The sequence below is a fragment of the Saimiri boliviensis genome, chromosome 1 (assembly GCF_048565385.1).
Source record: "Saimiri boliviensis isolate mSaiBol1 chromosome 1, mSaiBol1.pri, whole genome shotgun sequence".
Classification (NCBI taxonomy): Eukaryota; Metazoa; Chordata; class Mammalia; order Primates; family Cebidae; genus Saimiri; species Saimiri boliviensis.
In genome coordinates this window covers 117,164,125-117,180,223 of record NC_133449.1, presented here as the reverse complement: position 1 = coordinate 117,180,223, position 16,099 = coordinate 117,164,125, and the positions used below count along the sequence as shown (strand labels likewise).

The window sequence follows — 16,099 nt, the reverse complement described above, 5'->3', positions numbered from 1 at the left end:
CCTCCTTCCTCATGGTCATTTCCAGGTGCAGGAATCTGATGCGCCCTGTTCATCTCTTCAAGCCAGTCTGTGGCCAGGTGGGGCAGGGAGTCTGGTTTTAAAAAGTTGGCTGGGGAAGGAGTAGATTTTCCAAAGAAGAGAATTTTGGCAACAATGGGGCATACCCAGCATGTACCTATGAGCATGGACATTTCAGAAGAGTTCCCTTCCTGGCAGGATCCGGTATCCACTAGCAGAGATTAAACGTGCATCCGGGAATCACCTAGATCTTATTATCCCTTTTTTCATAGATGGGAAAACCATGGTTCTGAGAGGTTAAGGGACTTGCCCAGGGTCACAGAGAAGCGGTGGACAGCATTGACAGAGCAGTGTCAACAAATCTGGGCCATTGGCCTCTGGGCTCCTTCTACCTGTGTGCCTGCACCCCACTGCGATGTCTCGGATAATCTGCACCAACATTTCCTTCCAGCGGGGCTCAGTGCAGCACCAGGCAGGCAGGCCGAGTCTTGGTTGAAGTATCTATTAGGGAACGACGGAGGTGAGCGGGAACAGCATTGAGAAAAAAAAATGTTAATCCAGGTGGAAGGAATGGTCAAGGCAGTAGACGGATGTCACTGAACTTTGGACTTCTCACCTCCAGGACTCTGAGTGGATAAGTATCTGCTGTTTTAAGCTACCCAGTTCATGGTGGCTTATTACAGCAGCCACAGGAAACTAGTGCAGTAGATGTGATCAGACATTCATCCTTTCCATCAGAAAACAGCACAATCAGCAGCCTAAGCTGACTCTTAATTAAGCTTAGAGGAGGCTCCTACTGGTTCTCAAGGCAGAAGAGCCTGAAAGCTGCTACTCCAGATATGTTCTGGTTTTGACTTCCTAACACCAATTTCCCCCTTCTCCTGGTGTCTGCATTATTATGATTATTTTTTAAATATTCTCTCTCCTCTTTTGGGTGAGTCTGTAAATCAAGGCCTTTTGTATTCCCCTACTGAAAAGCGAGAAGATAGCACATTGATCAACCGGACTCTCTCTGTCTCAGGACATAGAGCCTTGAGTGAAAAACAATTCAAAGGCAGTGCCCACAAGAGTGTCCGATTTCAGCACCCTGGACCCCATTTTCTAAGTCATGTCCCCAGCCTTCCTATCAGCCCAGTATTTCACTATAGTTTTCCCATCAATTTATTTGTTGTGAGTATTTCACTATAGCTTTCCCATCAATTTATTTGTTGCCTAGGTCAGTCACTATTGCTTGTGGAGAAGCAAACAGTAGAGGAGAGAGTGGTGCAAAAGGAAGGACCCAGGGATAGCTGGGGCCGGAACACAGAAGACCTGGTGGGCCTAAGGAAGGCTTTTAAAGTTTGTTCTCTAGTTCAAAGACCAGCAGTCTTTTTCTGTAAAAGGCTACATAGTAACCGTTTTAAATGTTCCAGGCCATAAGGTCTTTGTTGCAACAACTCTGCTACTCAGCTATGCTGTTTAGTGCAAAAGTAGCCATGGACAGTGTGCAAACAAATGAGTGAGGTTGTGTTCCAATCAAACTTTATTTATGAGACAAGGAAGCAGGCCAGATTAACCCCCCGGCTGTAATTTGCTAACCTTGTTCTAGGTGACAGGAAGCCATGGAAGGATTTTAAGCAACAGGATAATGGATGGCAGTGGATCAAGAAGGATACCTGTTTGAAAAACAAAAAAACAACTATTGCAGAAGTCCAGTTAAGTGCTGATGAGCTTGGACTTGGGAGGTAGAAGAGGGATGAATTTGGGAGCTGTTTTAAAGGGAAGCAGCTCAAAAAAAAATACTGTTGAGCTCTATAGCTGTGAAGTGTGGGTCAAACACAAGGTGTAATTATTAGCATTGTCATCTGCATCTTTTTTGTTGTCAAAGGGGCTGCCTAGCCTGTCGGACACCAGGCCCATGCAGCAAGCTTTGCAGAAATTGCCTCTCCAGTTCAAATCACCTACAAAAGCCCAGGCTGCAATTATAAAGCTTCATAGCTGTGCAGCATCCATAAAAAGAGGTAATTTTAATATTTGGTTCAACTTCAAAGCAGTAACTTAGAATTATATATACCCCATTAAAATATAATGTTTTTCCCCCAAACTAATCAAATGGCTAAATCAATTGTTGGTGGATTGCCAGTGGCCTGAGGATCAATGGGAATAGAAAATGTATTCTATATTTTCCTTGTTACATAGAGTTAGAGCACATATTTTATTAATGTTCATCCTTTAGAGACCAGATTTGTGCGTTCGCTAAAATAAACACTACAGTCTTTAGGGCTTGGTTGGATGGAGAGTGCAGAAGTATGAGGGCAAAGAACATTTTGCAAGGAAGCAGCCACTCTAGAGCCATCATGGGGTGATGGGAGGCACCCAGAGCTGGGATTCAGGGACTGGAGTTTTACATCTACCATTCACGTGTTGAATGGCTTTGGAATATATTCTTTCTCTTCTCAGACTCCCCATTTGTCAAATGAGGAGTTTGGATACAATCAGTGAAGGTAAAGAGGTTTTGTCCTAATTTAACTCAATTACAGGCACTGCATGAAGCCTTGCATGAGGAAGCATTCTGAAACCATGTCTAGGTGTGGAGGAGAGCGTGATGGTTGATTTCATGTGTCAATTTGACTGGGTTAAGGGATGCCCAGAGAGCTGGTAAAACATTATTTCTGGGTGTGTCTGAAGGTGTTTCCAAAAGAGATTAGCATTTGAATCAGTAGACTGGGCAAAGAAAATCTACTCTCAGCAGTGTGGGCAGACATCACCTAATCCATTGAGAGCCTGATTGATTAGAACAACATGGTAGAAAAGAAGCAAATTCTGTTTGAGCTGGGACATTCGTGGACATCAGTGCTCCAGGTTCTTGGGCCATCAGACTTGCACTGAATTACACCATTTGCTTTCCTTGGCCTCCTTAATTGCATGAGCCAATTCCCATAATTTCTCTCTCTGCCTCTCTTTCTCTATATATATACTTATAGTATATAAATATATTCATACATACACACACACACACATACACACACACACACACACACACACACACACACACACACACACACACATTATTTCTGTTTCTCTGGAGAACCCTAATACAGAGGTTGTGCTGTGAATGTCTGCTATGGACATAAGTGAAATGGATGAGGCATCCTGCATACCAGTTGTCTGTGATCTCTGGTCTGAATGGAGGTCCTTCTGGTCTAAAAGGCTGAGAGAGGGTCTATTTGTCTGGCCCAGCAGAGGAGACTTGCAGATTCTTCTCAGGCCCTCTGTGGATATCCTTTCATTCTTCCCTATGGCCAGCCTTGGTTGGACAGGGGCCTTCACGGGGATAACAGAGGCTGTGCTCTGTGCTCAAGAGGCCAGTTGCCAAATATCAGTGATGCTTACTGCACATCAGGAGCTGCAGATTCAGAGGGTCATCAGCGATAACTGTGGCCTTCTGGGAGCAGAGACTGTGGAGGAGGCATTCAACTTAAAGAAGGAGCAACAACTAATATACAGTACTAAGTCAACCTGTGTCTCCCTGAATTTTCCATCCACAACCATGGAGAGGCTCATCCACATGGTGCTTATTCTCCCCTTCCCCTTGTAAACTCTCAACCCACCCCTTGGCAATCACATGAACTTCACAGCTTATTGGTCTCTTCTTCTCTCCTTTTTTTCGCTGAGCCTTTATTGGCTGTCAGGAGGGAAAAATTGGTTCAGCCACTGTGTCTAAGGGAGACATACAATAACTTTTTTTTTTTGAGATGGAGTCTCGCTTTGTCACCAGGCTGGATGGAGTGCAGTGGCGCCATCTCAGCTCACTACAACCTCTGCCTCTCGGGTTCAAGTCATTCTCCTGTCTCAGCCTCCCAAGTAGTTGGGACTACAGGTGCCTGCCATCATACTCAGCTAGTTTTTTTATTTTAGTAGGGACGGAGTTTCACCATGTTGGCCAGGATGGTCTCCGTCTCCTGACCTCGTGATCCACCTGCCTTGGCCTTCCAAAGTGCTGGGATTGCAGGTGTGAGCCACCACGCCCAGCCCAATATATTTTACGTAACCTGTTTATTAAATTACAAAAGTAATCCAAGTTCATTGCATAAAATTCAGAGAAGCAAACTTGTAAAAGGAAAAGCTCTCTAATCCTACAACCTGAGACTACCAGTGTTAATATTTTATATTTTAAAGAATTCTTTCATTTGTTGTGTATAAGTAAAGAAAACCTGACTCAAACCAGTTTAAGATAAAAGAGAATGCATGAGGTCACGGGACAAAAATGTTCAGAAGAAGTCTATGGTGTGGCCTGGGCTGTTCCTAGGCCCTCTTTTTGCACCACTCAATAGAATTTGCTCCAACTACACTGTCAGCCTTCCTGTTCCTTCAACACCGGAAGCCCAGGGCTGCCGCAGGGCCTCTGCTCTCCCCTCTTCTGGAATGTTCATTCAGCACAGTGATGCATGGCTGACTCCTTCCCTTCATTCAGATCGTAACGAATACATCATATCCTCCAAGTGGCCTTCCAACCCATCTAACAATACTTGATTGGGTCACTGTCTCACTAAGTGCTCTTTAGTTTTCTTCATAGTGAAAGTGACTATAAAATTTATCTTCCAGGCTAGAAGACTTCTGAGTGTGAAAAGGGGCCCTATTGGTAATTACACCAGGAAAAACAGTGGACATATTCAGGGGACACGTGGCCACTCTCTCCGTGGAGCCACTTTTTATACACGTTCATTGTTTCTCTCCCACACAGGATAGTCCCATGAGAGTGGAGGCTGCTCCTGGGTTCCAGGAATGGCACTGGGCACATTGGGCATGGAAGCTCTCTGAAGTTGCACAGAAGCTCTGTCAAGAAGGTTCTGTCCCCCATTGCCAACCAGCAACTGAGGCAGGTGCTCAGCTAGAAAGTGGCAGTGCTGATTCCAGCATGAACACTCTTGACCACTCCATGGGTATCTCACACACACATTAAACTCAACTGACCCTGGGAGTCAGGAATAGGGACCAGAGGGTGACAGAAGCTCTATTTCACAGATGAAGCAACTGAGGCTGAGCACGCTCAAAGATCTTCCTTGAAGGGCTTTGAACTGCGGTCTTCAGCCAATGGCTCTAGCTCCTCTTACTTTCCTCTCCGTGAGTTTTCAGGTTCCTTCCTTCTACCAGCCCATACATCCTTGTTGGTGTCAGTCATCTTCCAGAGGAAGGATGAAGAGCCTCTGCCATGAACTGGCTGAAGCAAGGCTGGAGCCGGGAGGCAGTTGGCAAGCGGTTTTGCTTGTTACACCAGCAAACCCAGCCTGAGGCAGAGCATCTCCAGTAGAGCCCAGAACCGGAGCTTGCCTTCAGCTCGACTTCAGGACCACGAGTAGAATGAGCAAGACTTGCACAGACAGTCCTAGAATATTGCATCCTCGTAGGTCATGGGGTATTCTGGCTGCATCTCTGTCCACAAGCCACAACCTGTGAAGTGGGAGGGAGAGGGGGACAGGGATGATGGGGAAAAAGAGTAAGCCGTAACGGCACTCCTACTACTGAGACACCACTACTACTACTGAGACACCACTACTGAGCCATGCATGACTGCATGCTGGGTACCACACTCAGGACTCAACAGCCCCAGCACATAGGCGCTATTGTTATCCTCATTTCACAGATGTGGAAATTGAGGCTCGGAGATAGTATGTGACTTGCCCATGACCAACACGATCAGTAACTAGAAGAACCAGTACAACCTCCTAAGACTTTTCTATGAATGACTTCATGATATTTCACAAAAGGAGAAAGTGACATGATAGGTGGCTGGCTGGAGGTAGGGGAAGAGGGATTAGAGGGAGTCGATGAGTGTCTGTCACTGTCCTTTGCAATCCATCCTGGTAGGATCTTTGAAAACATGGGGCAGGGCCTGGTGCGGTGGCTCACACCTATAATCACAGCACTTTGGGAGGCCGAGGCGGGTGGATCACAAGGTTGAGAGATTGAGACCATCCTGGTCAACAAGGTGAAACCCCGTCTCTACTAAAAATACAGAAAAAATTTAGCTGGGCATAGTGGCGCATGCCTGTAGTCCCAGCTACTTGGGAAGCTGAGGCAGGAGAATTGTTTGAACCCAGGAGGTGGAGGTTGCAGTGAGCCAAGATCGCGCTATTGCACTCTAGCCTGGGTAACAAGAGCAAAACTCCATCTCAAAAAAAAAAAAGAAAGAAAGAAAAGAAAACATGGGGCAGGTATGATCTGCCAAAGAAGCTTATGTCTGGATGGTTTTGAGGTCAGAGTAGTCTGCAAAGATAGGATATGGCAAACACAGGGCTTATAAGAGAAGAGGAGAGATCTTCAGTTGCTTTTCTACTCACCACATGTTGCAGATCCCTGTTAGGAGTTGGTCAGCAGTCATCTCAGTGAGGCTGAGGGTCTGGGGTCAGGCTGCTGAAGGTTCTGGTGGTTCTGTTCACCTTGCCCTGTAGTGTGGCTCCCATGGCTGTCTGGACTTGGAAGGTTGGATATTCATGTTTCTTGATGAGCTCTTCTCCCCAGCTAGGCTGTCAGCTCTGTGGGGACAAAAGTGGAGAAGGTCCCACCAGTTGGTCTCTCTGAGTGCCTCACACAGCACTGGCATCATAGGTGTTCAGGACAGACAGCTGCTTTTGATGACAAAAACAATTCTGTCTCACCAGATGTTCATCCCATCATGAAACACACGTAGGTCCACAGTCCCATCTGATACACACAAACAAACAACCCTGCAAGGAAGGAATTTATTTTCCTTCTAGATCATCTTCCTTCTGAGACACTGTGAGCTGAACCTGCAACTAAACTCCATTCCCAGCCCTTGATGCAGGAACTGAGGTCTCTCCTGGGACTGGGATAGGAAGCGGCCTCTCCGTAGAGCCCCAGCCCACTCCCTGCCTTGATGTGCATCTTGCAGAGACTCTCACCATACCCCTTCCCCAATTTCTGCTCCATCACAACGCTTCTGCAGCCTGACCTTAATAGGATGACTTTCATCCTCATTCAGATACATATTGTATTGGCTGGGAAACATCAAAGGGGCCCTGTCGTTACATATTCTATTTCTGAGAGGAGAAAAGCAGGCCCTTGCTTTATTAACGTGGCAAATGTTGACTCTTGTAATGAAAAATGCACAAACACCAGGCAATTTTTGATGAATAGGTAATACAGAGGAAGACCCCAAATGGGGAGAATTAATTTCTCTTCGGTGCCTCTGCCACAGAGATGTGGAGTCCCATGTGAGGCCACCGATCCTATCCTCAGGCCCTTGGGGGCCTTGAGGCCCTGGATCCCCAATTGTGGGCCCATTCGGGGAACATTAAGCATAGCTGTTAAGATGTGGGTTCCAGCAAACCTCTCTTGATTCCAGGACAGCATAAAAATCTCAGAAACTAATTGTCAGAGTTCTCAGTGTTTTACAGCCCACATCCCATAATCAACCCATGAACTGAGTACAACTATCCTCATTTTCCACGAGGGGAAACTGAAGTCAGAATCATTTTAATAAGTTACCCCAGCATAAGCCAGCAGATTTTGAACCTAGAACCCAATCCTAGGAGGGCCACCTGAATGAACAGACATTCACATTTGAAAGAATGTAAATGTCTTAAGCTGCTCTTTAACTTAAGTTGTGCCCTCTGGCACAACTTGCACAACGTGTTGTAGGAAAATCTCTGTGATGGTCTTTCTTTCTTCCTCATCTCTGGGCCAAACAGTATTCAGCACCCAGCACCCAGCAATACATGTTTATTGACCCAGGAAGACAGGTCTTGCCCGACTGACTGAACTCAGGGTCTGGAGGTGTTTTCTTAACACCAACAACCAATTCGGCATTCTCTGTGGACACTAACTGGGTGCTGTATAATTCAGTTCAATTCTGACACTATCTACCTGCAGTCAGCATCAGATCCCACAGTGAAAGGACCCTCAAGGCTGCTGCCACTTCAGATGCCCATTGCAAGTGCCAAGTTTCCACCAGCCCTGCTGACTCATCAGCTATAAATTGGGGTTCCCACAGACTCCTCCTCTAGGGGCTCCACCCTAAATCACCTAATTAGCATAAATTCAGGTGCGATCAAAAGAGGCTTATTATGAATAACAAAAGATGTTCTCATCACTCAGGAAATTCCAAGGGTTTCAGGAGCTGTGTGCCAGAAACTGAGTACAAAGAGCAAATAGATTTTTTCTTGTGCCCTGTAAGGGATAATGGATAACCAAGAAATGAGTCAGGGAGAGGCAACATGACCAGAACTGCAGATTCAGGAGGAGATGGAACAAGCTTGAGGCTATCACTACCACTGATAGTATTAATAACTACTGTTTGCTGGGCAGCTACTTACCAGGTTCTCTGCTGGGCACTTTATGGGCATTTTCTCATTTAATCATTACAATGAACTGTGATATAAATGGTCTTATCCTATTTTATAGACGAGGAACACAAGTCTCAGAGGGCATGAGTTGCCCAAGACTTCATAGCTGGGGAGAGGGAAAGCCCCTGGTAAGCTCCTGACATATCATTTTGGAAGCCGGGTGGGACTGGAGTGGGTACCCGTGAGGCTGGTGATCATGCTTTTCAGTGCCAGGACATGGCCATGGCAGCTGTTCCCACAGCCAGGCTTTCCTCTGGTGTCCTTTGCACTGCCCTCTCATGGCCTTCCCGTGGCCTCCAGGACCCAAGCTCCTGTGTCCTCAGACCTCCCAAACACAGCTACCTCACTTACTCGCTTTAGAGAAAAATCATCCTTGACACATTTCTATGGGACTCAGCTTACCAGACAAAGTGGGCCTGGGTCTCTAGGGATGTCCTTGGGCCTCACCAGCATTTGCCCAGCCACTCAGGGTTCTAGAAGATTCCACTTCAAGTTCTGGTTTGCCTCAGCTTTGAGACCTAGAAAAAGAAGCATGACTTTGGTGAGCTGTCTCCATTTCCTTGAAAGTCTTCCCAGTTATAACAGGAGGAATGGGTTACACCGTGGGGTCCCTGGCCTTTAATGGGAAAAGCAGAAAGCAGGGCCTAAGCCTCTCTGACTTTGAAGGTAAAAGCCAACACTGCAGCCCAATCATTGTCCTGGCCCAAGAATGATGCTTGAGTTCACTTCACTCAGAGAATTCAGCTTCAAGAGGAGAGAGAGAAAGAAAGAGAGAGAGAGAGAGAGAGAGAGAGAGAGAGAGAGAGAGAGACAGAGAGACAGAGAGAGAGAGAGAGAGAGAGAGAGAGAGAGAGAGAATGGAGAAAGTGGTTTCTTTCAAAGGAAGCTTGTAAGTTTTCATGGCATTCCTGTTGCTTCTGCTGCTGCTGCTAATTGGAACAATTCAAGAGCTTTATTTATTTATTGTCTGAGGTTTTTGGACTCTAAATTCAAAGGTTCAATTTCCTTCCTTCTCTCTCACATTCTTTCCCCCCTCTCTTATCCTTTCCCTAATATTTGTTACAGTTGCATTTTTCAATCCATTTACTGTCTAGAGGGTAAGTGGAGTGACACAGCTCATAATGTGCAAATAAATGGGAACAAAGCTCGTCAGCTCAAGTGGAATGAATTACTGTCGCCGGCGAAATGCAGTGATGGAGAGCAGTGGCCCAGGGAGGCGGGAGGGCTCCAAGCAGGTACTGTGCTGGAGTGGCCGGAATAACACTTACCATGATTTATCAAAGAGCACTTGAAAGCTCCTCAGAGGCTTTCAATAGGCATAAAAAGAGGCTTCGTGGCACTCGGGCACTGGCAGAACAGAGCGATTAGCGGGCTCCAGTGCCTGACCCCATGTGCAGCTTCCGGACGAGAGAAGCCGGAAATCTTCAAAGGCACTCAACAGAGCTGGCCAAGTAGGGGCAGTTCAAGGGGAGGGGACTTGGAGCCAAGAAGCTTCCTAGGCTCAGACAAGCCAGGGACTTCAGGAACGGGTGGGGAAGGGGACACAGAGAGAGGCTGCAGGAGTCTAGGAGTGTCAAGTTGGGCAAACAGGGAACAGCCCGTGAGAGAGAGCTGAGCCTGTCAAGGAGGCACTGCAGAGACAGGACACATAAAAACTCTATGCCTGTGGTCTGCCCGCTGGCACCACCCAGAGCTAGCTAGAGAAGTCTCCCTGCCCCAAGTTTTCTCCCCTATTTGCTTGATGCAGTGCCTAAAACACCCCAATAGAGACGATGCCTGTAGTGTAAGCAGAGCTTTAACCCAGCATGCTTTTTAAAATAAAAATTCTGGCCAGGCACGGAGACTCACGCCTGTAATCCCAACACTTTGAGAGACTGAGGTAAGAGAAACTCTTCAGGACAGGAGTTCAAAACCATCTTAGTCAACATAGAAAAACCGCACCTCTGCAAAAGAAAAATTTAAAAATTAGCTGGGCATGGTGGTGCACACCTGTAGTCCCAGCTACTGGGGAGGCTGAGGCAGGAGAATCACAAGCCCAGGGGTTAAAGGCTGCAGTGAACCATGATCATGCCACTGCACTCCAGCCTGGGTGACAGAGTAAGACCATGACTCAAAATGGTAATAATAATAAAATAACAATTCCCGTAAGAGACAAGGCATAGTCACTGAAGCCACATGTAGTGAATACTAGGTCGTATGAGGGAGAGACTGGGACTTCCCTTCTTTCCTACAGCCTGCTGCTCATCTCACTAGTGAAGGATGTCTTAACCTTGGCTATATGGACATTTGGGATGGCATCACTGCTGGGGACAGGGCACACTGTGCACTGTAAGATGTTTACAGCATCCCCTGGTCTCTCAACTAGATGCCTGTAACACTGCCTTTTCTCCACTTTGCTCTAAGTCAAGACAATGAAAAATGTTTACAGGATGGGTGCCATGGGTCATACCTGTAATCCCAACACTTTAGAAGGCTGAGACAGGAGGATTGCTTGAGGCCAGGACTTTGAGACCAGCCTGAATAACATAGCGAGACTCTTCCTTTATAAAAAAAAAAATTTAAAAATTAGCCAGGCATGGTGGTATGTTCTTGTAGCCCCAGCTACTCAGGAGGCCAAGGTGGAAGGACCGCTTGAGCCCACGAGTTCAAGGCTACAGTGAGCTGTGATTGCCTCCCTGCACAGCAGCCTGGGTGACAGAGATCCTGTCTCAAAAAAAAAAAAGAAAAAAGTTTCTAGATATTGTTAAATGTGTGTCACCCCCATCCCCAGTGCTCTAGTTTAACACCTCTCAGAATTGGAAAGCATGCTAGGTGATGGAATTATCTGTTATGGACGTCCATACTTCCTCACTTTAAATTTTTTTAAAAAATTTTTAATTGACTTTAAAAGACAAAAGAAGCAAGCAAGCCTGAAGGAGTCACTAAACTTCCAGCTACATGCTCTATTTGTTCTAATAAGACCTATTTGAACTTAAGGGAAAAGTGATTATACAATATTAAGAGGTTGGAGTCATTTTGTTTTTTGAGCTACAGGTTTCAACTTCGCATGGGACCCATTAAACACATGCACACTCATCCTTCTTCCCAGCTGTCCTCCTCTGCAATTGTTAAGGGTTGAGTGGTATCCCCTCAAAATTCATATGTTGAGGTTCTAACCCCATCTAGCTCCCTATTTGGAGACAGGGTCTCTATTTAGGTAATCAAGTTAAAATGAGGTCATTAGGGTGACTCTTATCCAATATGGCTGGGATCCTTACAAAAAGGGAAAGTTGGATATAGAGACAGGCATGCACACAGGTAGAATGCCAGGCGAAGATGAAGGCAGAGATCGGGAACACGAGAGATGGCCAGCAAACCACCAGAGAAGCCCTCAGAATGAATCGAGACCCTGCCAACACCTTGATCTCAGATTATCAGCCTCTAGAACTGTGAGGCAATAAATTCCCGTTCTTTAAGCCACCTGGTCTTTGAAAGATTCTTCCAGCAACCCTAGCAAACTAATACTCTACTGGTCATTTTTTCAGTCTCATTATTCTTTTTATAGTCTAAGTTTAATAACATATACACTTTCCTCTGTATCCATAATTTCCACAATTCTTTATTTATATATTGAAATGGGTCAATTACCTGCACCAGGCTTTTCTATGGCAACTTCTCACTTCGGATTTCTTTACTTTGATTCACTCTAGGTTAGCTGAATTCCATTAAGTGTTTCTTTCATGCTGTTTTTCCCAAGAAGGACCCATAGGTCCCACATACCTTAAATTCTTGCATACTTTGAGATATGTGCTATCTTTATACTTCAAGGGCAATTCGGCTGGGTATAAATTTCAGGGTCTTATTTTTTCTTATCAGAACATCATAAACATTTCTTCCTTGCCTTATGAATTAAAAATTGGAAGAGATATGTTTGAGGCCAGCCCAATTTTTCCCGCTGTACTCGACTTTCTTCCCTCTACCCTCTGCATGTCAGATGTTTATATGATTTTTCTTTTCTTGGAAGTTTAAGAGCCTCTGCAAGGCAACCCTTAATTCTGTGTAATTTTCCTGTGCCCATTCAATATACGGTTCAAACCCTAATTTCATAAATATTTTTGGAAATGTGCATGTCCTTTTTGCTCTAATCTTTATTTCAAGTCCATCGTTTATGTGTGTGTTTGATCTCTTTTGTCTTTTATGTCTGTCATCTTCTCTCATTTTTACACTTATATTTTGTATTCTCTTCCACTTCACTTTTATGATTTTCTGTAATCTTTTTGCTACAGCCCTGGCTGACTTTCCAATCCTGTTTATTCTTGCTGGTTTTTGCTGCTTTCAATACAGCATTCAACTCTGTAAATCTTTTCCTTTCTCATCCATTTCTCTTCTAGGCTTTGTTAGCATGCTTTTCATCAACTCTCTGAGTGTTTTGTAGAAAAATCATATTGTCTGCAGTTTCTTTGTACCTATGGATAACCATTTGTCCAACTCTCATTCTGTTATGTTGGGTAATTTTTCCTGTGATATATACTCTTTAGCTACTTTTGCTTAAATTTCTTTCCCTGTTTCTATTTTTTTAATAGTGTAAATACATGGGTCCTAGGCTGACTGCCCCCTGACCATTTCTCTCCTTTAGACAGAATACTTATTTGCTGTTATATATCTGGACAGTTATAATGTGGGGTGGGGAGAGCTAGAGAGGAAGTCAGGGAGTGGCTGGAGAAGCCGCCACTGTAGTTCAGAGATGTAATCACAGGTCCTTTCGCACAAATCTATTTTCTGTGCTCAAAGATATGCAGCCCCTCCGTTTTTCATACTGGAGAAGCTGACGTCATGTTGTCCCAGGCTCTCTGCACTGAGCCCAGGGATCACTGCACCCTCATCCTTCACCTCAGCCCACCTCCCAAGGCCTCATTTAGTGAGGAATTCAGATCCCAGATAAGAGAACTGCCTTTCCCCATGATTTCTTCCGTTCTGCTCTGTGGAGTCAAACAGACGTGCACAGCTGTGTCTCTGCTTCTATCTGAGCATCCCATCTTCATTTCTGGTCCCTCTAAATGAAGACAGAAGTCTTTCGGGAGTGAACCTTATTTCCATGGAAAGCAGATCTTGATTCAGATCTATTGAGGGCCCTGCCAGCTCTCTTCACCTGGCATGCATCGTTCCAGATACAAGAGAGATCATTCAGCGATGAAGACATCTCCCAGCTCCATCAAAAGTAAAGTTTATTTCAATATTGACTTATTTGTGGTTGTTGTGTGTAGATTTTAAGTGAGAGGAGCAGAGATAAATCGTTTCCTCTTTAGCTAGAAGTCTGTGCTCACTTAAAATGTCATTACTATAATGATAACATTTAACTCTGATTATTACAAATTACATTCACTTTATAAAACAGACAAAAGCAAAAAGAGGAAATCTGTACTCCCATAACCCTGAGAACATCTGGGGCATCTCTTCCCAGACTGGATAGGACCCCAGATACAACAGCAAGGCACGGGGAGAAAACCAGCCCCAGGTGCTCTGGCAGGGTGCTGTCTGTGCCCTGTGGTAAGGGGTAAATGAATCTTTTCATGCCTTTTCTGTGTAGCAAATAAGAATAACTTAGTTAATGTGTTAATCCTTCTACATACATTAAATAAATCCATTGCCACCACGATCCAATAAAGTACACCCTATTATTGCCATTCCTACATTATAGATGAAGGGACCATCCATCATTATAGGTGAAGAGTGATGTGATGGGCACAGCTAGGGAGTGTCAGGGAGCACAGAGGTTTGGATGCTGGGCCCCGCCCTTGGCAAAGCATTTGGTCCATCGTAAGTGCTAAGCACTATTTCTTAATTTCATTGAAAGTTAAATCCCTTCCTCACTAGGAGGAGCTGGAGGTAGGACTCTTGGTTTAAGAACAAAAATTACAGCTCACAACCATTAGGATAGCTACTATATAAAAACAAAACAGAAAATAACAAGTGTTGATGAGGATATGGAGAAATTGGAACCCTTGTGCATTGTTGGTGAGAATGCACAATGAATTGCTGTGGAAAACATAGAATTATCATATGACCCAGCAATTCCACTTCTGGGAAAATGTAAGATAATTGAAAGCAAGGTCTCAAAGAGATAGCTGTCTACCTATGTTCTTAGTAGCATCCTTCATCATAGCCAAAAGGCAGAATCAACCCAAGTGTCCATCAGTGGCTCAGTGGATCCACAAGATGCGGGATATCCATACAATCATGCATCCTTACAATCATACAGTAGTACATCCTTAGAAAGGAGGAATTCTGACACAGGCTAAAACCTTAAGGACATTAGATGAACTTTCAGGACATTATGCTAAATGAAATAAGTCATTCACAAAAAGACAAATGCTATATAATTCCACCTGCACAGGGTGCTTAGGGTAGTCAAATTCATAGAGACAGAAAGTAGAATAGAGGTTACCGAGGGCTGGTTGAGGGGAGGAGAAATGGGGAGTTAATGTTTAATGGGTACACAGTTTTAGTTTTACAAGATGAAAGATGTTCTGTGGGTGGAAGGTGATGATGGTTGCACACCAATGAAACTATACTTAATGTCTCTGAACTTTACACTTAAATTGGCTATGGTGTATTTCACGTTCTGCCAATTTTACTACATTTTAAAAACTAAAAAAAGAAAAATGAAATCAATGATTGGAGAGAAAACTGAAGAGAAAGGACATGGAGTGGAGCTGGAAGGCTGGTGGACACCTCCAAGGACGCCGTGGGTACCTGCTAAACATTTGGCCCCAGATTGGCAGAGGAAGTGTCCAACCCCTCCCTGCTCTCTTGGGGGTTCCCAGGAGAGCTGCAGAGTCCCAGTGAATGACCTAGGAGTCATCCAGGAGATAAAACTCAGCAGAATATGATAATGGAGCTTCAAGGGAAGGGGTGGGATTGGGTAGGCGGTTTTTCAGAGGCAAAATGCCCTGTGACTGGAATTCAGACAGCCATGCCTGAGAGAATGAGAAAGGATCCAAATCCATGTCGTTTTCCAGAGGACTACCAAGCACCCTGTGGTCCACTGCAAGTGTCGTACGTGAAGTTCATTGCCATCCAAACCCACTGGGAGAGCAACTGCACTCACAGCAGGAGCAGGCTTTGTTTTCTTCTATACCCAGAATTACCTCCTGTGTTTATTACCCATGCTCTCATTTATTCATTCATTCATTCATAAGAGGTCCATTCATTCATTCATTCATTCATCATGCATGTATACATGAAGACAGAGGGTGAAATAGAGCACTTAACCTTATGCAGACTTTGTCTCAGGTCTGGCTGGCAAAGCAGACACAGCTCCTTCCCTGAAGAAGTTAATACTGTTAGCGGGAGGTACAGGCATTTATCAGGTAATCACACAAAAAAATCCAGATTGCAACAGAGACAAGGGTTGTGCAGAAGAGTCTCATGGCACAGAGAGAGCCTGTAAGTGGAAGGGATGATCTGTCTGCTCAGGCTACAGAAAAGCCTTCCCTAAGGAGACGATATTTGAGCCCAAAACTGAATAATAAGCAGGGAAAGAAAGAACCATCCTGGTGGAGGAACAAGCACGTGCAAAGGCCCTTAGGTGAGAGGAAACTTACAGGATCAAGGAAATGAAAGACAAATGCAAGGTAACTGTGCACGAAAGTGAGAGCCAGTGGCACACAAGATGAAAAGCCTCTCAAGGAAGCCGTATTTAACAGACAGCAATGCCTCTAGCCAAATTACTTTCTTTTTTTTTTTTTTTTTTTTTT

At 44.8% G+C, this 16,099-nt stretch overlaps 1 long non-coding RNA gene across 1 annotated transcript; it reads right to left on the bottom strand.

The window, feature by feature from the left end:
* Nucleotides 1-4,049: 4,049 nt before the first annotated feature.
* Nucleotides 4,050-9,220, bottom strand: LOC141581510 (uncharacterized). The gene is made up of 3 exons (XR_012514212.1): nt 8,766-9,220; nt 6,339-6,533; nt 4,050-5,448 (listed from the first exon to the last, which is right to left on the bottom strand). It is a non-coding gene; the product is annotated as an uncharacterized LOC141581510 (long non-coding RNA).
* Nucleotides 9,221-16,099: the final 6,879 nt, after the last annotated feature.